General features: G+C 38.1%; 1 protein-coding gene across 1 annotated transcript in view; it reads left to right on the top strand.

Moving 5' to 3' along the window:
• cnnm2b (cyclin and CBS domain divalent metal cation transport mediator 2b) overlaps positions 1-22850 on the top strand; it is a 46216-nt gene that overhangs the window by 3760 nt on the left and 19606 nt on the right. The gene's annotated exons all lie outside the window — the stretch shown is intronic.

Here is a 22850-nt window from a genome sequence, read left to right on the forward strand (position 1 = left end):
CTATAGTTCATTTATGTAAGTGAGGATAGCAAAAATAAAGTAAACTGTGACATATTATACCCAAAAATTCTTCATACAGTGGACTACCAGTAAAACTGATGAAAATTTTCGGCCAAAAATTATTCAGACACTTTGACCTGACCATGTTTTGCTTAAGTGTTATCTGACATAATTAAGATACATTTTTTTCAGACACAGTTTAACTTTGAGATTTTGTCATATTTTATTACCATTTTTATAATAGTGAATAAACTGTAATAATGAATGAAAGGTTCATGGTGAATTAATTTTGGTTTGACTGAATATATATATGTAGTGTTATAATAATGTAATTGTAATAATGTGAACTTTTTCACAGTGTGAATAGCAATTTCAAGGTCCAGTTTATCAGTCATGGTCATCCCATTTCAGAGTTTGCTAAATACTTCCTCTCCATACCCATTGCTTGCTCTTTCTTGAGTGTTCCTGCACTATTTAAAACTATTTTGAGTTGTCGGATTTAGCCTATTTGACCTCACTTGCTGCCCTCAGGACCCTACAAACGTATTACAATGTGCTTGAGTGCAGGGAAGTGCGGTATCTCGATGTGCCCTCACATAGCTAAGGGTTAATGCTTGCAGCAGTGGTGAGAATGTAGTGATGCAATGGAAATACACTGCAGGTGTACTCACAGTTGCTAAAGGATGACTCAGGGGGGTTATTAGGTGTAATACTTCATAATGCATGAAATAACATGCCAGTTCAATCTGTATTTTGTATTATATGGGTAAATGTTGAGAGTATTGACGGGAATTTTCTAAGTAGTCAAAAATGTCTTTATATTTCTAAAAACAGTTCTAATACAGTCATTACTGTGGTGTCTAGAAAAGAAAATGTAAGAGAAAAGTATTTAACAGCATATCCCTCCTATAGATTTTAAAAAGACAGAGTAGATTTAAAGTTTAATTGTGTGAATCAAACTCTAAAATACAGACTAAACATTAATAACCAATTACCTTATCAATTTCCATTAGACAAAGCCTCATAAGATTTTAGACAGCATACCCACCTCTGCAAACCTGATGTTTTATTTTAAAGCCAAACCACCTTACATAATATCAGAATTAACTAGTTTATCATATTGTATTGATACATTTATACGTTTCAAATTTTTATGGGAAAAGGCATTAAAAAGTTGACATGACTTAGCGACTACAAGAATACAAAGCCATTATAAGAATTTGAGCAACCTTGGCTATGATTGTGACTCTTTTGTTCTTGGCTTCTCTCCAGAGGAAACTCACGATTGGCTGTTGGTATTCTAATGACTGATTAGGGGAGTGGGCACAAAGTTTCACGTCAATCTGGCTGTGGTTCGAGCACTCTCTCAGTGCTTTGTATTGTAAGTCAGTGTTAATTAATCTAATGCCTCTTGTGGAGCTGCTCAGCCATCCAAAGTAGGAACAAAATATATCACTCCTGCCAAGCACACCTTCAAAGTGTAATTTGTTTCTCTTTGATGTTGCTTTTTGAGTGGCAAAATTGCTTTTTTATTATTTCTGCAGCCGACTTACATGATAGCATTTGAACGTGAGGTAGATGATGCTCGATTCTGACAGAGGAAAATGGACTCGGATGTCTTATAATAGTCAACTAATTAGGGTCAGAATGAGAAGGGCTTCTGACTGCAATCATGACCTTGAAGGTCAGCCCCAAAATTCCTAGAGCTACAGACTAGTTTCTTTATGATTGAAATAATTAGTGTGTCATAAAGGGACCCCTGCCAAACAGCAGTTTTGTGTTTAATGAGAATGGCATTGTTCATCATCTGGGCTTAACCCAAAGCTGTGCAGTTCAGAAGGCATTTGCTGCTGCAAAGATTCTTATGTGTTGAGTGTGTATTTTGTTTTTCTCTCTTAGTATGCGGCTATGTGTTAGTTTATTTGTAAAAATATTTCCTATGCTAAACAGAGTTGCTTTTTCTTATTTGTGGGGAATTAAATATTTAGTGATTAAAAATATTTAAATAACTTAAAGGGTTAGTTCACCCAAAAATGAAAATAATGTCATTAATTACTCACCCTCATGTCGTTCCACACCCATAAGACCTTCGTTCATCTTCGGAACACAAATTAAGATATTTTAGTTGAAATCTGATGGCTCAGTGAGGTCTCCATAGCAATGACATTTCCTCTCTCAAGATCCATTAATGCACTAAAAACATATTTAAATCAGTTCATGTGAGTACAGTGGTTCAATATTAATATTATAAAGCGACGAGAATATTTTTGGTGCGCTAAAAAACAAAATAACGACTTATATAGTGATAGCCGATTTCAAAACACTGCTTCAGGAAGCATCGGAGCATTATGAATCAGCGTGTCGAATCATGATTTGGATCGCGTGTCAAACTGCTGAAATCACGTGACTTTGGCGCTCCGAACCACTGATTCATAACACTCTGAAGCTTCCTGAAGCAGTGTTTTGAAATCGGCCATCACTATATAAGTCGTTATTTTGTTTTTTTGGTGCACCAAAAATATTCTCGTCGCTTTATAATATTAATATTAAACCACTGTACTCACATGAACTGATTTAAAGTACCTTTATGGATCTTGAGAGAGGAAATGTCATTGCTGTCTATGGAGGCCTCACTGAGCCATCGGATTTCAACAAAAATATCTTAATTTGTGTTCCGAAGATTAACAAAGGTCTTACGGGTGTGGAACGGCATGAGGGTGAGTAATTAATGACAGAATTTTCATTTTTGGGTGAACTAACCCTTTAAGGGCTCAACAATAAGGTTTTCCCATTGGCCAGGGGTCAATGTGAGACAGCTGAGAAAAATGTCAGTGCAGCGTTGCATTCAGTACATTTTGCGATCATTGATCTTGTACATAATTTGTTTTATACATTACAAACTTTTTCTGCAATGTATTCCATGTTTTTGTTGCAAATTGTGCTGATTTGTCACAAAGATGAATAAATATGGGGTTTTGTCAAATTTGTCTCAGAAGCATAAGTAAGAATGTGTTTTTTTGGAGATAAAAAAAACATTCTTATTTATAGCTATTCAATTTCCAGCTTGTAGCATATTCTTAAAAAAATAATAATTAATTGATTAATTAAAAAAGAAATATTGAACAAATGTATTTTTAAGAAACCCCCCCCCAAAAAAAAAGAAGAAGAAGAAGAAAAAAGAAAATTCTGTCATCAATTACTCGCTCTTATTCATGTCGTTTTAAACCCACAAGAGTTTGGTTAATCTTCAAAACACAAATTAAAATATTTTTTTATGTCCAGGTCAGAAAAGGTCACAAAGGCATCAATATGAATCGAGCAGTTTAATCCAAGTCTTGTGAAGAGATATGATCGCTTTATATGAACAGATTTAATTTAAGCTTTTATTTACATCTAAACAATGATTGACACATACACAGAGCACATAACATGCTCAAACGTGTGTGTCATGCACACGATCCAACAAGGTTTGTTCTAGAGCATGATGCACACGTGATACCGTGTTTACCATATGTGATGTATACAAAGTATGTGTATTTAAATATCTTTCCGCCATGTTTGGATCAACATTTTTGGCTTTCCCTTCATCATATAAGGACAAATTTTAGTATTTCTCTAATTATAAAAGTGGCTTGTTAAACATAAAAATCATTCTTTTGTAGCAGGGCAAGTAAAAATCAGAATTACTGGCCCAGTTGGCCAACAAACAAAATCCATATTTGATCCCTGAACTTACATTTTTAGGGGTCATTTAATATCCAAAGGAATGGAACACTATACAACTTTTTTTTTTAAAGTTAATCTTTTTTTTTTTTCATTTATAAAAATGCAACACTCACGGCACAAGATGCTGAAAAAAAAAAAAACAAGATTTGTTGCAGCAGGCAAAGACGTCCGTCTAGTTCATGCTTACATTTAAAAACAAAAAAACTACAGATGGAAGCAAGAACAGATCCTGACCAGCACTTTAGATGCTTTCATCGTGCTTCATCAAATCTCAGCAAACATCTTGTCAATTAATTTAGTGCTTTATCTAGTACAGAAACAGGTTACTGTCTTCTTTGTAGTACTTGCTTCATCAAACTCATTTAGCTGCAGAAGGATGTAGAAAACATTCGCTGAAAACCGATAGAACAAAGTACGTAAAGACAAAGTACATTTTAGCCTAACTCTTTTGAACTCACTAACCCTCCAATATGACTTGGTTCAGTGCTAGCATTGCTATCACACACTTGAGGTGATCAATCTGTTAATTTATACGAGATAGGAAGATCTGTTATCATTTTAAATCATGCGGATGAACTCTTGGCCCTTTGGTTCTTTCCACACTCATCTCCAAAATGTGTGTTTTGTGATCATGTTTTTGTCATTATGGTTATAGGAATCTGTAATTAAGAGACTTACTTCATCTTATCTCATATTCATGTTGTTATACCTTCAAAATATATCACAAATGTTCAAAAAAGCCTGCATATTAGTTTGCACCTTGCATGTTATCAGTAGTGACATCTATAGATGTCATAAACCACAGTAGTTCATTTACAGTACAGCACTTGCTGTATTATTGTAACGCAGGGCCACTAAAGGTGGTTGGCCTCCACATGAGTTCTTGCACGTATTGAACCAATCCACCCGCCTGCTAATGTAGGCCAATCTATGCTTAATTCAGTTTCAGCAACCTCCTTTCTCTCTTGTTTTAACGTGGGAATTCTTTTTCACTTCACTTGGCCTAGTTATGGCTGCATTATGTCTCATAATAGATGACATCCCTCCTTCTTTTACTTTTATGCTTGATCCAAATAACATCCTTTTCAATGAAATCAGATTCATTTTTGTGGCACCCCGCATCTTCAATTTTGACATTGTTCACCTGATAAGCAATCAACCAGTGTAGTGATTTCTGCTTTGATGTTGGAGCATATACAGTACTTTGTAACACTTGCTTTAGCTGGTGTTATGTGGGAATTATGTGGCGTCAAATTGGCAGGAACTCTGCTGGATGCAGTGTGTGGGATCCCCTTTGAACACTTAGACTCATATTAAATAAGATTTTGGTCATATTGGCCAAAAAAGTATACACGAGAGAAATGACATATTCTATGGAGCCCCTAAAGGGACATGGTTATTGTAATGTAGTTCGTATGTACGGGAAGAAGGAGGCGGGAACCGGCGAACGTTTAACAAAACTTTAATTCCAAAATAAACGAATACAAAACAAAAGTAATGCCGGCAGACTTCCGCACAAAAAAAATAAAACATAAAATAAAGTCCAGGCCTGGTCCTCTCTCGTCCTTCACTGTCGTCGCTCCTCCTTTTATGCTTCCGGAGCTCCTCTGTGAGAGACTCGAGCCGTTCCCTCACGGCTCTCGCCCGCCCTCGCAGCACCTGGGGGTAAGGACAGATGAGACAAGAGAAAGGAGACGGAAGCAAGGGGAGCGACAGAATGAGAGAGGGGAGAGAGGAAAAAGAGAAAAAAAATTCTTGGTCCGGTTCCCAGACACACTGCCGCTCATGGCGAACGGCAGCAGGCTTCAGCCCATGGCGAACGGCGGCGACTCCTCCGCTCCCTCTTGGACGGCAGCCACCCCACCTCGTCCTAGGAGCACGACAGCGAGCTCTCCGTCCCACCTGTCACTAGGCACCAGTACCAACACCTCGGGCAGCCTCTCGCGGTCTTCACACTCCCGCGCTGCCCGAACTCTGCAGCACCGTGATCCCCCTCAGCAGCGAGGGCTCTTCGACAGCATGTCCCTCCTTCCTCCCGGGTTTCGGCACCAATGTAACGTAGTTCGTATGTACGGGAAGAAGGAGGCGGGAACTGGCGAACGTTTAACAAAACTTTAATTCCAAAATTAACGAATACAAAACGAAAGTAATGCCAGCAGACGTCCGCGAGGGTCACAAACATAATACAACATAAAATAAAGTCCAGGCCTGGTCCTGTCTCTTCCTTCACTGTCGTCGCTCCTCCTTTTATGCTTCCGGAGCTCCTCTGTGAGAGACTCGAGCCGTTCCCTCACGGCTCTCGCCTGCCCTGCTCGCAGGCCGGGGGGTACTCCCGAGACTGCACTCTACTCCCCCCCGGAGCCTGTCTCGGCGGCCGCAGCACCTGGGGGTAAGGACAGATGAGACAAGAGAAAGGAGACGGAAGCAAGGGGAGCGACAGAACGAGAGAGGGGAGAGAGGAAAAAGAGAAAAAAAATTCTTGGTCCGGTTCCCAGACAAACTGCCACTCGGTCCTCAGCCAGCCGAGAGGCTCTTCCTCGCGGTGCCATGCGATGGTACTGGACGCTCGGTGGACGGCTCAATCCGCGATGGCTCCTCCAACTGAGGGCAGCCGGCAGCGAGTCCGCCGTTCCCTGCTCCTCCCCTTCATGGCGAACGGCAGCAGGCTCCAGCCCATGGCGAACGGCGGCGACACCTCCGCTCCCTCTTGGACGGCAGCCACCCCACCTCGTCCTAGGAGCACGACAGCGAGCTCTCCGTCCCACCTGTCACTAGGCACCAGTACCACCACCTCGGGCAGCCTCTCGCGGTCTTCACACTCCCGCGCTGCCCGAACTCCGCAGCACCGTGATCCCCCTCAGCAGCGAGGGCTCTTCGACAGCATGTCCCTCCTTCCTCCCGGGTTTCGGCACCAATGTAACGTAGTTCGTATGTACGGGAAGAAGGAGGCGGAAACCGGCGAACGTTTAACAAAACTTTAATTCCAAAATTAATGAATACAAAACGAAAGTAATGCCGGCAGACGTCCGCGAGGGTCACAAACATAATAAAACATAAAATAAAGTCCAGGCCTGGTCCTCTCTCTTCCTTCACTGTTGTCGCTCCTCCTTTTATGCTTCCGGAGCTCCTCTGTGAGAGACTCGAGGCATTCCCTCACGCACTGTTCCCTCACGGCTCTCACCCACCCTGCTTGTCACAGTAATGGAAAAGAAAATGTGATGGGAGTAAAAAATGTATTTCAATGTTTTTTTGTTCTCGTAATTATATAGTTGCGTAATTATATTGTATATAATTTGCTGGCATCAGGGAGCCGCTATCAATATGCGGGGTATTGAAATCACTCTCGAATGCACGTTCGCTATTTACTTTCACTTTCAAATTCGCAATCACGCATACTCTGTGTATAGACCTTATGATGCAGAGAAACAAGCGTACAGCCATCTAATGTTTGAACGTCTCTTTTTGCAGTAGCTCTGTATATTTCTATGGCATTGCTGTCAAAGAGTAATTGGCTGGTGAAGTGGATTTGCTAATTGTAGAGTTAACGAAAGTTATCATGAGCACTGTAGTGTTTGAAGCGGATATCATAACAAATGTCAGTTCATAAATCCGTAAGATCTTAGCTTCATGCTATGGAAATTACAAACCGGTAGACAGAACACAACGAGTGCAGCGCTGAGCATCTGGGGGGGACATATGACGTATGATTACATGTGGTTTGGCACTGTAAGGATGATCAGCTGTCCTTTTTGTCTCCCTGTAGCACTGTGTCAGGCGTCTTACATTATGGACACGTTACACATATTATATTGCAGTTTATTGCTCTGACCACATCTGCAGTCCTCAGGCCTCCCTGCAGCAGGTCTATGGCATGTTCACACCAGATGATCAGGAACTTTGGGCATCTTTCTCCTGGTGATTTTCAGAGTCAGCAGAAATGACTCTTTTAGAAAGGGTTCTCTTTTAAGTTATTGGAACTGTGACTTTAATTGTCTCAAAGCCTTTAATTCATGTGCCCTTGTAATTTTAATAGGCTTTATGTTGAACTTCACATGATCAAATGGGAAAACAAGTCTTGTCGCATCCGCTTATCGGAGAAAGTGTGAGCAGCAGTGTGAACTGACGACAAGATGGACTTTTAAGGTAATCAGCTAACCTAGCTTATTATATTTATTGTTGCCTTTTTATTTGATTTTAATATCTGCATGTTAGTGAGAAGAAAAAATGTATCAATATACATATGCGATGGCCATCGGTTATGCTTATCTTTGCTCACTCTTTTGAAGGCACCTTGAGTAGCAGCTCTATATTTAATGAAGCAAGTACAAAAGACTTGAATGGGCAACGATGCAACCTGTTTTACAGAATACGGACGTTTGTTGCGCATAACTCCCATTAAAATAACTTCCCCTCCCTCCACAACGACATCCTGTCTCTTCTTTAATGACGTGTTTACTGGTGCAAGGAAGGGACAAACTGTCACTCGCATGAGATCAGAGCAATAGCAAACCACAATAATCCAATCAATTCCCGATGGACAAAATGAAGTCCCATCCTACATTTTTCCTCATTCAAGATGCCGTTTCACTTAGATGTTTGTGACAATAGGGAAGAAAAAATGAATGCAACTTCAGTTTCATGCCAACTTTAAATGCTTTGGCTGCTATATTCATATACTCAGAATTAAAGTGCTGTTGTTGTGATGTGTTATTTTGATTTTGTCAAGCTGTCAGCTTGTAGTAGTAGTAGTAGTCAGTTCTGTCAGGAGGGTTAAATGTTAGTGAGCATGCTCTCTATTGTCATTCCATGTGTGCAGCTCAAGCGCATGCTAAGACGTGGCTTTTCAAATGGCCTACATTCCTCAAATTCTGGTACATGAACATGAAATGGCCTTAAAACCGATTAGTAAAACAACTTAGTAGTGCCAGTACCTCAACAAAGTCCGTCTGATCTAGCATTACTAGCTTTTGTTGTGTCTTGTTCATTTTAACAAGATAACAAACATATTGATGTTGTACTCAATGTTTGAGTGTTTCGAAATAACGATTTAGAAGTTGTTTGGCAGAATCACTTCTAATAGAATTAGGTTGAGTGAGTCTTGGTCAAATGAAAGATTGAGTGCTGAGTAATGGCCTTTTATTTTTCCTGACTATTATGCAATCGGATTGTTCTCTGATTCAGACGTCTGCTTGTATCCTCACTCATTAATCTGTCTCCGCTTGGAAACTGGAAACCTTCCAGAAAAATACAAACGGAAACATGTGCTTTCCAAAAATACTTTTTGGATGTTATTATTTACAGTTTGTAATATTTTTGGGAGGACAGATTGTTCATGTTCAGAGTTATAAGGTTTTAAGTTAAAAGGGTTTTATGTAGCTATTTTTAGTTTTTATTCTTTTTCTTTTTCTTTTTCTTTTTTTTTTTTTTTTAGTTTTCATAGTTCATTATACTTTGTGAATATCAGAGGAATATTATGTCACTAATGCTGTGTTTTGAGACTCCCTTTAAGCTCAAATTAAGGTCTGCCACTGTACTTCAATTCTTGGAAAGAAAATTTGGATCCAGTTCCCTGCTTTACTGTAATTAAAGATCAAGCAAATTCAACATAACACTTCTCTTCTTAACTCTCCTTCCTCTGCCTTTCTCACTCTTTCTCTCTGCCATCTACTTCACAAAACATTCAAAGCTGCAGAACCCACTTGGGTTTCAAAACTGCCCCCTGGCATTCCCAAGGCTTCCGTGCCATGCCCCCTCCCCCCGACCCCCCTCCCATATTGTCCTTTTGCCCGTTTCCCTCAATGTCGTAAATTACAAGCGACACAAACCCTTGCCTAATGCTCTGGCATGGAAGCCTTCCAACCAGAAGAGCTCTGGCTGGCATCATTGATTGCGGTAAGCAGTTCTCTCTTCCTCTCTTAGTGAGAGGAAAAACAGCCATGCCAAACGGGTACTTCCATGGAGGTTTATAAAATACAGTGCCAGTGTCAGATAAAGACATGACTAAACTTAACTCACATTAAGCAGTTTATCATGTGAGGCCTAAAAATGCATGGTTGTAGTAGGCTGGCTCTTACTTGCATCTATTATATTTCACCATCAGTTGCACAAAGTGTATAATACTTGTTTTATGTTCACCTTTTACTTAGAATGCCAAAGTGTTTTTGTAATTTGAAATTGAAAGACAATACAGTTTGTTAAAGCTTTAATTTAATTTAATATTTAATTTAATTTTAATTAATTAACCTCTGCATGTAGGCATGACAGTTAAAAACCTTTCTTTTCTTATTTTGCTTTTATCTTAATGGAGTCCAGCCACACTGAATTGTTTTCATTGTAGTATCAGTTATAATTTGCATCTTATTTGGCTTGGATTGAAAACATGCACATTTGCATGTACCAAACAGTGTTTCATTACCATAGCTAATAGATACACATTCACATGTTTTAAGGGATTGTTTGCCTAGAAATAAAATACTGTCTTCATTTACTCATTTGCCCATTTCAATCAAAAGATGCATTTCATTTGAGTGAATTGGTCAGGAAAAATGATCGTTTCTTCAAATCACTTATTAATAAGAACATGCAAAAATTGCAACTCAATGTACTATTGAAGTGGGTTCATGTGTTTAGTCGCCAACGTTTGACCTCGAACGAATGAACAAAAGAAACGTCAATGCCACTGTCTGTGCCACTGACCAATTCCAGTTTGAAGGTGTTTACCAGCTGGAGCAAACATTTCCAGAAAGTTCACTTTGGCAAGCTGTTTCATACTCCCAAAACAAACTTCGTTTTGGCCTGATTGTGTTTAAATTTTTGTTCAAAGTGAGTATAGCGGGGCTGAGAACTGCTCCTTAGTCAGAACTGACTCCAATTTTAAATACTGAAAACGAATTATATTCATAATGTTTGGTTTTGTTAACAATCAAATGTCAAAGTTCTTTCACTAATGCAGACAGAACAGTAACTATGACAGTATATTCTGCTCCACAGTTCAGTGGCTGTGCCCGTTTTTAGGATGTACTAAGATGTACTCACCCTCATGTTGTTACAAAATTATATGACTTTCTTTCTTTTGTGGAACATTAAAGAAGACATTTTGAGAAATGTCTCAGCTAGGTTTTTTTTTTCGTCATGGAAGTCAATGGGCTTTAATTTTTGTTGGTTCAAAAAGTTCTTCAAAATATCTCCTTTTGTGTTCAACAGAAGAAAGAAATGCATTCAGCTTTAGAACCACTTGAGAGTGAGTAAATGATGACATAATTTTAATTTTTGGGTGGATTATCCATTTAAGAAATGTAACTTTTTCAAACATGCTATCAGTATGTTAAAGGGTTAGTTCACCCAAAAATAAAAATAATGTCATTTATTACTCACCCTCATGTCGTTCTACACCCATAAGACCTTCGTTCATCTTCGGAACACAAATTAAGATATTTTTGATGAAATCCGATGGCTCAGTGAGGCCTCTAATGAGAGCAATGTCACCGAACCTCTCAAGATCCAGAAAGGTACTCAAAACATATTTAAAACAGTTCATGTGAGTACAGTGGTTCTACTTTAATATTATAAAGCGATGAGAATACTTTTTGTGCGCCAAAAAAAACAAAAAACACAACTTTTCAACAATATTTAGTGATGTCCGATTTCAAAACACTGCTTCAAAGCTTTACGAATCTTTTGTTTTGAATCTGTGGTCACATGATTTCAGCAGTTTGATATGCGTTCCGAACAACTGATTCCAATAAAAGATTCGTAAAGCTTTGAAGCAGTGTTTTGAAATCGGCCATCACTAGATATTGCTGAAAAGTCGTGTTTGGTGCACAAAAAGTATTCGCATCACTTTATAATATTAAGGTAGAACCACTGTACAAAAATATCTTGATTTGTGTTCCGAAGATGAACGAAGGTCTTACAGGTGGGCTTACATGAGGGTGAGTAATAAATTACATTATTTTCAGGGTGAACTAACCCTCTGAAGAAACTTTGATACGTTTTCCTCTCTCATTTATTTATTTATTTTCTACATTTCTTCCCTCTGTAAATGCACCACTGTAAAAAATATAAAACTCACTGTTCGATTTCATTAAAGCACTATAGTCACAGCATAAGAATGCCATATGTAGCAAATTTGTTTCTACTTCATTCACTTTGCCAGTCTTATCTACTGTATAACTCCTTTTAGTTCATCATTCCAACAGACTGGATGTCACAATGAAACCGCTGTTAGATAAGTACACCAAGGACACCTATGAAGATGATGCTTCCCAAATTAGCCTAACCAAAGTCCTGCAAATCCTGGGAATGGCATGAGGGAGTCAAACCCATGGTGATAAAAAGTTAAGGGAGTAATTATTATTATTATTTTTTTTTTCTGTGCCATGAAATGAACCTGTAGAATTCATGCAGTGTGGTTTGCAGTTTTTTATTGTTAGTGTTATCTATACTGTAATTTATTTATTGTATTACATTTATTGTATGACTACTAGTAAATAACAATACAACTCTTCTTTTGACCCACAAGTCCTTTCCAATAAACAAGTATTTTTTGTTGATCAAGCCAGTAACTGTTGAGTAGAAATAAAATGAATCAAGTGTTCTCTAAAATATTTGCTGAAAGAAGCCCACTTGTTGCATAGTGCTCTGCTGCTTGTTAACAATACCATTTTAGTGTTTAAAATAGTGGAGAGGTCTTGTGACTGTGTCTGTCTGTGCTTAAACGGCCCCTTAATGATGCTGAATCTGTAAGCAGCATTAACCCAGAGCTCAGGCCGCTGTAACAGACAGATCACTGTTATTCATTGTGAACCTTCACTGAGGAAACAAAGATGTTGGTTGGTTTAGTTTCAGAGTAAAGAAATGAATCATTTTTAACAAGGGTCCTTGGAGGTCAGTGTAGTGAGTAAACTGAGTTTTGCGCTCAGTAGTTTAGTTTATGTAAACAAAGCGATGAGATGAAAATGCTAAATTGGTTTTCTTCAGATGATATCAGTCCATTTATATTTATCAGGAAAAAAGGAACACGTTTAGTGACATGCTCTGAGAAGCTTATATTTAGAAAACGGGCTGATTTGCAGCAGCATTGTTATCTGGAGGTTGTTTTGGCTGGAGTTCATAATCACTGTGGGGGTTTGTACTGGGACTTTAAAATTACTTGAATTTTTTTTTTTTTTTTTTTTTTTTTTAATTTCCTCACTTCTGTGTTTTTTTGTTTTAATTACAGCTTAGTATATTTTGTAGCATTCATATTTGATTAGGATTCAGCAAGCACATTAGTTTTACTATTTCTTAATAAGTTCATTGAGAACAGCAGTATACCAGTTGCTGGACAGTCCCGATTGGAATAGCCTGGGGTTAGGAGTCTTGCTCCAGGGCATTAATAACAGAGTAAATTTAGTTCCTTGCTAACTGTTGTTTTTGTGAACGTGCAGATGCTTAACCATTGCTCTACTACTGCTGATACCATGTTCAACTTTTCTTATGAATCAGCATTTATTGTGTTGTTTTTCATTTATCGCTCATTGTAGTCCTGCAACCTAATTCACCCTGCGTGTAAGTTATATTGTGCATTTTGTGAGGAAAGAAGAATGTATATGATAAAGAAAAGAGAAAAAATATTTAAAAAAATATAGTTTAAAACACATGTACCATGTTCGTTGTATGTTCATAGAATGTTTTTTTTATATTCATGCTAGTTTTATATTTTGAAAACATACTATTTTCATACTTTTTAATGACTACCTGTCACCATAAAAATAATAATCTAATATAATAATATATTTCCCTTATACATTGAATACATGTGTGTACACATCTTAATTCTTTTTTTTTTTCTTTATAATATATTTTTCATAATATATTTTCATTATTTTAAGGTAAAAAGTAGTTTTTGGGGAGCTGTACAATATATTATTTTATTTTACAATCTGAACTAAACTTGCCATGTCACAAAAAGGTCAAATTTGTGGATATATTAAGATATTTATCTAATATTATTTACTGATTTTGACATACAGTCTATGTATATATACCCAGATTTTTTTGTTTTGTTTTTGGTCCTTTATTTGATAACAATCTTTTTAAGAAATTAAAGCTATTTATAGGTTAGGGTTACAGGGGTACAAATGAAATTTAGGGTCAAGCATTTGGATAACAATGTAATGATTTTCTCAGAAAGGCCTCTTATGAAATACAATTAAAATAATAATTAATCTGTGATATCCCACCGCTCATTTCCAGTGTCCCAGTAGTTGTCAGAACTAAAATATTTTCTGAGAAGGCTGATCACTGTCTGTCTGAGACAGTGGCCTTGTTGCCTTACGTGACTATTTATGGTGGGAATTACGCTATGGAAAAATATGACAAACTGCATTCCAAGACTTAAACTGGAAATGGTGGAAAAGAGCACACAATGAGTCTCAGAAGAGCTGAGGGGGAGCAATAGACGTTCTCATGCAGGGTTGTGGGGCCATCTCACAATTACTGCTTAGCTATTATCCCTACTAAATGATAAACAATACATGTGTGTCTTAATAAGGATGAAGATGACGTTGCCTGTGATAGTGCTGAAGATTGTGATGGTGATGAATTTAAACAAATGTGACCAAATGAAAGTGAATTTAGCATTACATTGCATTTATCTTTTTACCTGTATTGATTTATATTGATGCAATAATATTCTTTTTTAATTAGTTTATTTGATGCTTAATGTACGGTTATGAGTGTTAATTTGAGCCTATGAGATTTTACAGTGGGTTTGTGCATGTGGCCTCCCAATGGGATGTGACAGAAAGATTGGATGAATGGATGAATGAATTAATCAATCAATCAATGTAGCTTGTTGCAGACTCAACTGGTTACACGCATGCATAGTTTACACACACACACACACACACACACACACACACACACACATACAAACAGTGGTGGAAAAAGTATCAGGTACTTGAGTTACAGTACAGATACCCTAAACAAAAATATTACTTCAGTAAAAGTACTGATTGATGAACCATGTTCGTTATTTATTTTAGCCAGCACTAGTCATTAGTCATCACTAATAAGAAAGATTTCTACAGACATTTAATATGTATTGAACTACAAATAAGCAAATGTTTTATTTCACTGACAAAACTCATTTAACACAATCAAAACATTGAACACTGACATACTAAAATATCAGTTAATATTAATTCAAGTGTTCAAACAAGTGAAATAATGGTAACACGTTATTTTAGGGTCATTTAGCTAGTTATTATCATCTAATTATTTAAAGAGGAACTCTATGCAAACATACCAGTTTTATATAATTTGAAACTGCTAGAGCAGTGGGGAAGATGCATGTGCAGTCATTTGTGCTATTTTACCTACAATATCCTACAATGGCAATGTTATATTACATTGGACAATTCACAAAAGTTGTGTGTCAGGTGTGTAGGAGTGAAGCACATGCGTTCAGCTCCACTCCCGCTTGGCTCTCTTCATGAGTGATGAGAGTCAAGCCGCTGCACCTTGCAGTTCTGGCCGTGTGTCTGCTGAGGCAGTTGTAGCTGCAAAATATGGGGATCTCTGATGGACCTAGCAGAGGAGCTTGAAGGGGTCTAGCTTCTCTAGCAGGCTCCGCGGCTCTTGTATCTGGCCCAGAAGCCTGTGTAGCATTTTTGCTCACTTCTGGTTCCGAGGAACTAGATATGGAGTCAGTAACAGACATTATATCTAAGTCTGATACTCTCCTCTCCTATCAAAGTCCTCCATACGATGACCTATTGGAGCTTATGACTCACGCCAAGTTCCGACTGAGTTCGAATTGGCAAGATCGTCTGTGTCTGCTAAGACACAGGTCATAAGTCTCCAGCCCCAGTGAGCCTTCCCTTTCTTCCGGACCTGCACACTGAGGTGGTGGGTTCGTGTAAGCAGCGTTACTCTGCTTGCATAGTTCCTTTGAGTTTGAGTTACGCACATATCGAAGGCATGTGTGAGCAGGGTTATGGATGAGTGCTTCTGGTTGAAGAGATTTTGGCAGAAGAGAATTCTTTGCCTGGGGACATCTTTGTCACTGAATGCTCCCATTCTGCCATCCAAGCCATGCCAGATAACATCTAGTCTGGTTTGCAAGTCATATGCGGTGACAGGTCAGGCTTGTGGTGCCCTGCCCATCATGGTGGTGCTGCAGGCATACCTGGCTGACCTACTCAAATACCTGTTCCAGGGTGAGGGTCTATCCCCTAAGGCAGTCACTGAATTGCACATAGCCACAGACCTGGCCCTCTGCACCACTAAACAGACGGCCCTCTCCATTGGCCTATCCATGGCAGCAATGGTGGTGACGTAGAGCCGTTTGTAGCTTAGATTAAGGAGATTGAAAAGAGCCTCCTACTTGATGCCCCAGTCTCACCTTCCATGTTTTTCAGCACTGCTGTTGATATGGTGGTAAAGAAGTTTAGGGAGGCGAGAGTGGCTGCCTTCAAACAATGTATCCCTCACCGGGTCCAGGCTCTTCCAAAGTCTTCTGTTCCTTCTTGAATGAATTCTTGGAGTGAGATGCAGAAGGCGAGCTTGGCTTCTCGAGCCCCTCCTCCGAAGAGTAGGGAGAAGAGTTGATGCTCTGGGAGGAAGCCGAAATCAGACCTGAGCTTGATTAAAATTTGGGCTCTCGTCCCTCTTTTCCATCCTGGTTGCTTCATTCTTCACTTTTATGCATATCAGGAGCTTACTTTATGATGAGTATTAAGTGGACTACTTCTGAAAAAATGTGTCCAGCTCTCTCATGCCCCCTTCCTAATGTGTAGAGCAATATATTACAATTTGTTTTTTTTGTTTTTTAAAAAGTAAAGCTGTATGGATGAATGTTGATGTAGTTGAGTTGTGAAGTGACACACTCCCTAATCTGTCGCCTTCTCCAATTAAAATAAGGCTATGCTCCTTTTTAGATCTGTAAGGTACAGCCTGGCAGACTCTTCAGTAGAATGGGTGGTAGAGTTGACAGTTGAAACTAGGATAAACCAAAAACTATTTTTCATATGCCGCCTTCACCATTTTTTCGACTTAGGTTTTTAATCAAGGCTGCATTCCAGATTTTGGCTATGAGGTTGAGCTGGGCAGATGGACTTGTTGCCCTTCCTAGGTTGCCTTTCTTTTTATTCTCTAGAAGTTGAAATATAATTGTGCTCCTGGGTGGCCCAATTTCTTCCCATTATACTTGGTTAAGGCTGATCCTCCCTATGTTGAGCTTGATAGATGGAATCTGTCACCCTCCACAGTTCATAAACTGGGTGTTCAAGTAGGGCGGAGATTCCTGGTGGTTCAGTTTATTTTCTCACCTTCCCAATCCTTTCTGCCTGGTATTTAAGCAAGGAATAGCAAGAGACATCTGCCTTGAGCTTGACAGGTAAAATCGGTCGCCCTCCACAGTTTATCAACTGGCAGAGGCTGGCTTGAGTAGAGCTCAGTAGTTTAGATAGAGTGGGAATTCCACTTTCTCGTTTGTCATCCTCCCAAGCTGTCAATCGTTGGTAGTGTAACAGGATTATGCTCCTTATATACGGATTGGCCCCCATCCTAACAGACTACATGAAGGTTGGAGCAGGCCTTGACAGTTGGAATGGTTTGAATCACGGTCAGCTACCCATTTTCTGTTCCCTCCCCAGACCTTTAGTATGGAAGTTGGGAATTCTTTGTTTGCTTGCTCCCTTCAGTACGCTGCTCTCCTAGGCTTGTGCTCAGGTCTGGAAACGTATGTAGAGTTGCTGCGAGCAACTCCATATTTCATCTTTGCCTGGTTCGGCTGATGGGTTTGGTCCTATGGACTTAGCTGAGGCTATGTCTGTTAGCTCTGCACTTATTTATATGCTCGGATGCTATGTGTGACATCATTGCACTGCATAGGCCAATGGTATTGACTTGAAGTTACACATCCCTCAGACACCGGGTTATGCAAGGAAATGTCCCCAGAGTGTCAGCAAGTGATGCAGCGTCCCGTTTCCTTTTCAGGGAACTGGGGTTACATTTGTAACCCTAAGACATTTTTATGAAATGTAGTGGAGTACAATGTACAATATTATGATTTGGGAATTTTTATTTTGGGAAACTTATATTTTTTACTTCACTACATTCCAAAGCATAATATTGTACTTTTTACTCCACTACATTTCATAAAACATATTGTTCCTTGTAATTTCAAGCTGAAGAAATCATTGTACAGATACTTGAAAAATGTACTTAAGTGCTTAAATACTGTCCACCACTGTATACAAAGCACCCAGAGTAAGAAATAAAACTTGCAATTATGATATAAACTTTAAATATGTGTTCACGGTATAATATAAAGATATAAAGTCACAATTATGATGAATGAAGTTGCATTTACGTTGTATAAACTCGCAATCATAAAATATTAATTTGAAATAAAATTACTGAATTCTGGATTTCACAATAAATGTCATGTATTAAAGGTGCCCTCGAATGAAAAATTGAATTTACCTCGACATAGTTAAATAACAAGAGTTCAGTACATGGAAATGACATTCAGTGAGTCTCAAACTCCATTGTTTCCTCCTTCTTATATAAATCTCATTTGTTTAAAAGACCTCCAAAGAACAGGCGAATCTCAACATAACACCGACTGTTACGTAACAGTCGGGGTGTACGCCCCCAATATTTGCATATGCCAGCCCATCCAACATTATCATTATGTAAGGCATTAGACAAGGGCAGAACGTCTGGATGTGCATAGCTGACAGTGGCGGCTGGCCAATAGAGGGTGCTAGGGCGCCGCCCTCCCTGAACCACACACGCAAAATAATAATCTTATGAATTATTTAAATGTATATTTGTATGATGTAATATATTAGAAAATCGTCTGTGGAAAATATTTTTTTTCATAATCACCATATGTCCTCTCTGTGTGCACCACTCAATTTCAGCTGAGGGGCAATCGAGAAATCGCCCAAAGGAGGCGGGTCTTTGTAGAATTTAGTCAAATACCTATTCAATATATAAATATATTCAAGATGTGACATAAAATTTAGCCAATCAGCGTCCTCAATTCTTATCTGCAATGGGCGATTTTTTTGTCGCCCCCAAACTGCTCAAATGAGGGCTTGGCCAGTAGTGGCGCAATTCAATGCATTCTCTTTGGGTTCCGGGAGGGCTCGCACTAACGTGCTTTCGTCATCATACGTAACCTTAACTTGTGCTGCGATTGGTGGACACAAACATACTTCTATTAATATTTTTTTTTATGCTGAAGTGACATCCAGTAATTTCCTCAGTGCATTATTTACACTTCACAGATATATTCTCCATCTGCAAATGTTAGAAAGTCGAGAAAAAATTTCCATTTTGCAGTCAGTCGTGGACGAGCCTTCAGCAAGCACAAACTTTCGTGAACGAGCGCCGCCGCGCGCATGCGCGCCAAACAGACGGAGTTCAATATGAGTAAAACACATTTTGCTAAAAATATTTGTAGTTGAAAATTCTGACCGTTTTTGTTGGCGAACATAATTATGCCATATGTAGAATTTCGAAAATACAACTAAGTGTATTTGTACGATAGCAGTAACTGTGTAAAGTGACTGTTGTAGGGTATTTAAATAGACTGTTTAGTGTATTTAACTTCTGCTTTAAAAAACATTTTGTTTTTAGATTGTAAAGTTACAATTTTAGAATATAGCCTAGGCCTAATGTGATTTGATCCCTTTTTTGCACATAATATAGCATGTACTACACAGTTACATTCATTTTTGTTTTTATAGCCTTCAATATGAACATTGTTTCTAGGACAATATTGGGCAGGATGTAATTTTTTTTTTTTAAATTAAATACAGAATTTTTTTTTTAGATCCCAGCCCTATGGCATGCTTTAAATAATGAATTTTCCATATTTTAGATAAGCGGTAATGATACATTATTATATCACTTGTCAAATGATTATTTAACAATTAGCCTATTCATTCCTGCATTTCTAAAACAAAAAATGTTTGCGCCCCACCAAAAATGTTTTGCACCAGCCGCCACTGATAGCTGAATCAACAGACTAGGTAAGCAAGCAAGAACAACAGCGAAAAATGGCAGATGGAGCAATAATAACTGACATGATCCATGATATCATGATATTTTTAGTGAGATTTGTGAATTGTCTTTCTAAATGTTTCGTTAGCATGTTGCTAATGTACTGTTAATTGTGGTTAAAGTTACCATCGTTTCTTACTGTATTCACGGAGACAAGAGCCGTCGCTATTTTCATTTTTAAACACTTGCAGTCTGTATAATGCATAAACACAACTTCATTCTTTATAAATCTCTCCAACAGTGTGTAATGTCAGCTTTAGCCACGCAGCATAGCCTCAAACTCATTCACAATCAATGTAAACAATATAACAGTATACAATACTCACATAATCCGACGCATGCATGCCACATGCATGACGAACACTTTGTAAAGATCCATTTTGAGGGTTATATTAGCTGTGTAAACTGTGTTAGGGCACTGTTTAAGGCAAGCGAAAGCTCTGTGGGTGGAGAGCACGGGATTTAAAGGGGCCGCAGCATAAATCGGCGCGTTTATAATGATGCCCCAAAATAGGCAGTTAAAAAAATTAATAAAAAAAAATCTATGGGGTATTTTGAGCTGAAACTTCACAGACACATTCAGGGGACACCTTAGACTTATATTACATCTTTTAAAAACATGTTCTAGGGCACCTTTAACCCTTCAAAAAAAGGTTAGGCTAGCTTTTGTACTGTACATGTCTGGTTTAACTTTTCTATGTTTTAGAGTTTTTCTGAATATGTGAGTAAAGAATTAAAGTGTGATCAGATTCACCATTGTTCGGCAAATTCTCAGGGGTAAAATCCAATTTCAATAGGAATTCACACTATTAGGAATTTTGTGTGAGGGCTAACGATTTCTCAATGAACATTTCACATTGGATTCCACTTGCTAGGTTTGGTTTGCTCATTTGTTTGTGAGCAGTGCTTCATTCATTGCTAAACTTTAATAGACTTATTTGTTCACAAAGTTTTGCCCAATAATGTACAATATAAAAAGCGTCAAAGCAACATTAAAGCTGCTGTGTATATTTTTGTACCACTAATGGCATCCGATTAAATTGCAAATATAATGACTGTGTTGGTTTTCTCCATGGTCCATTATTCAAACAGATAGTTATTAGAAATCACTGCAGTGATTTTATTAATAAAAGCATACTTTTCCTTAGAATTTTACAACACACGTTTTTTCTTTTTCTTTTTTACACCCGTATAGCTTCAATCCAGTGAGTTTTCTTTTTTTTCAAGCTGTGACTCCACAGATATTGAAACATAATTGTAATCTTTTCTTCTTTTTTTTCTCTACCTTGGGATAGAAATAATCCCCACAGAGAACAGAGGAGAAGCTAATATCCTTGTTTCCTTGAAGGGGTGAGATATGGTGTACTCCAGGGAAACTATGAAGGAAAATACATAAAGTAAACATGTTTTTTTTTCCACTGTGGCCTGAATAAACCATTCTTTTTGTGCTGAGATTTAATGCTTGAGCACTTATTTATTTAGTCTTGTGACTTCTACTACCCCTTGACCCTTGCCCTTACGTCCTCTCTTTAAGGGTGATTAATTTCCACTTGCATAAAAGGATTGACTGATATTATTTAAATACTATCTTGTGGAGTTGTTTGCTGTGGTAACACTGGTAACCTTTGCCATCAAGTTACTTCATTGTCACATATCACATAATCACCCATTAGAACTAGTGTAACTCTTGTTTCCTAGTAAGTTTTCCTTTTGATGTTTAGCCATTTAACTGACTAGGTTCATCTGACCATTTATGAGATTTAGTTATGCAAATGGGGTTGGACAAGAATTCCAGATCAGGTCATCAGTATAACTGACCTTTGGGTATTAGTAAAATTAGAATGTAATTACTTAAATTTTATAATTAAATTACATGAGATAAGACCGTTCATTTATTTTTAATATTTTCCTTTAAATTTGGTGATATAAAAAATAAAACATAAGATTGCAAACATAAAGTGCACTTGTTCCAACATATTCCTGGATGTTTAGTGAATCAAGCTACATGCTGTAGGTTCATTGAAGTCATTGCAGTGGCAAAATAAGGAAAAGAAGGTACACACACTCAAGTTAAGGCCACACTCCTTAAGCAGAGATTTATAGCCAATCATTGTTTGTGTGTTGTCATGGGGTTTGCCACAAGTGCGTCCCAGGCTTCCTAGTATTTTAGCAAATGGCCATCTGCATATAAACGACCAGCTCTGAGACAGATCAGATCACCCAGCAGTCGCTTTGGTGAGAATATTGCCCAAGTGGAATGGAAACTTCATTTCAGGGCTAATATTAGCCTGGCCCTCTGGAAAATTCCTTCTAAAAGTTCACAAGCTGAGAAAAGGCAAAGAATTTGTTTGGTGTTTTTCTTGACAGTATACACAAAAATAGGTTTTCTCTTTTGTCTTTGGGATATGTATTAAAGCTTCATGAGAAACTTGAAAGGTTCACCCTTGTCCTTTTTACAGGGTTTCAGTTTTATTTAGTTGAAATAATAAACACCGATTATCAGAAGCAGGAGCTCATTCAATCTTTCTTTAAAAGTGTTTTTTTTTTTTTTTTTTAAGAGAGCACAATGTTTATGACAAGTGTGTCCACTCCAGTAGAGATATCTTACCAAGACTGGACTACTTTTGTTCAAAGACACAATACACAATATTTTGAGAATGAACCCAGTTACTCTAGACCTCTAGACCTTCAATATCAAAGACAAAACACTTCAGTGTTTTGGGAAACAGGGTCAGACTTTTGAACTTAGCAGAGAAAGAGTATGTGGCTTCATGCCAGAGACACTCTTGAGATACTCTAGAGTGTTGGTTGTAAAGGTACAGAACATATGTTTAATAATTTGTTAAGTTTTGGTGTATAAACCACAAAAAACCTCCAAATAAATAAATAAATAAAATAAAAAATGTTGCTAAAGCCAAACATTTTGATGCTAATACCATTATCAGGCTGCCAAAAGCAGTTACACATTGTAGGATATGTGCGTGTGGCCAGGAATGAAAATTATGACATTATTTAAACACTCTCATGTCATCTCAAACCTGTTTGACGTTCTTCAGAATTTT

Source organism: Megalobrama amblycephala, linkage group LG7 (assembly GCF_018812025.1).
Source record: "Megalobrama amblycephala isolate DHTTF-2021 linkage group LG7, ASM1881202v1, whole genome shotgun sequence".
Lineage (NCBI taxonomy): Eukaryota > Metazoa > Chordata > Actinopteri > Cypriniformes > Xenocyprididae > Megalobrama > Megalobrama amblycephala.